The sequence below is a fragment of the Rhagoletis pomonella genome, unplaced genomic scaffold, assembly GCF_013731165.1.
Source record: "Rhagoletis pomonella isolate Grant_MI unplaced genomic scaffold, Rhpom_1.0 Rhpom_scaffold_00097, whole genome shotgun sequence".
NCBI classification, from domain to species: domain Eukaryota; kingdom Metazoa; phylum Arthropoda; class Insecta; order Diptera; family Tephritidae; genus Rhagoletis; species Rhagoletis pomonella.
In genome coordinates, this window is record NW_023458651.1 from 177,703 (window position 1) to 178,727 (window position 1,025).

Sequence of the window (1,025 nt, forward strand, 5' to 3'; positions counted from 1 at the left end):
AAAAATGCGCGAGTGCGTTATGCTCACTTTCAAGAATAACATCACCAGCAAATTTCAATAAGCATTAGATTTACATTTTATTTGTCTCTATTGTACGAATATTATTATTGTTACGATTATCCTCGAAACCTTGAGGGATTTCCCAAATATCTTTCGGCTCGTATCGCTGGATTGTTAAATAAAAGCTAACGATGACCAAATTGTAGTACAATTAACTTTATTGTACAACAAACAATTTACAATACTTGCTAATACAGTAAAAACACTTTACAATACTTGCTAAAGCAATAACAATGCTTTACTAAACTTGTTAACACAATTAAACTTATAGCTTGCTTATTCGCAACTTACTGCTCTGCTCACTTTACTTGTAGCTTGCTGACTTGTAACTAACTCACTTCGCTGTGGCGGCGCCCTTATATACCTGCGCTCGCACTTATGGCAACTCTAGAACGTTCTGAAGTTTATCGCTCATTCTCTTTCTCTCGCTGTTCGCAGTGTTCATCCAACTTGACGTTTCTCTTTGTGGAACACTCTACGTCATTCGTCGAACATTCTGCCTATTTTTCGTTTTCGCTTCGCGTTGCCGCAGTATTCGCCACAATACACATATATATACCCTGTCAACAAATGCTCCCGAAATCTTTAAGGCTGCGTTTCTTTATTCATTCCGGATAATCCCATTTCACAGCCAGAATAAACAGAATGCGATTGAAATATACGTTAACATATCGTCAGGAACGTTCTAAAGAATAAGTAAACAAAAAAGTTTATTCCAAACGTTCAGAATGAATAAAGAAATGCAGCCTAAGAGTATCGGAAATTTGTTACGATTCTTTTAGGAATCTTTAAAGAAAAACATATGAAGCGGTTGACAAGAACTAGTAAAGAAATCTCTATACGATTTCTTAACGAAAATTCTTAAAAAAAGTTGTGAAACCTTTCAGAATTCTATGCAATCCTGGTATGCAGGGTATACATATTGTTACGATTATCCTCGAAACCTTGAGGGATTTCCCAAATAT

The 1,025-nt window shown here is 35.7% G+C and overlaps 1 protein-coding gene across 1 annotated transcript in view; it reads left to right on the forward strand.

Moving 5' to 3' along the window:
* Nucleotides 1–1,025, forward strand: part of LOC118749963 (rab3 GTPase-activating protein catalytic subunit-like) — a 173,664-nt gene that overhangs the window by 171,560 nt on the left and 1,079 nt on the right. The gene's annotated exons all lie outside the window — the stretch shown is intronic.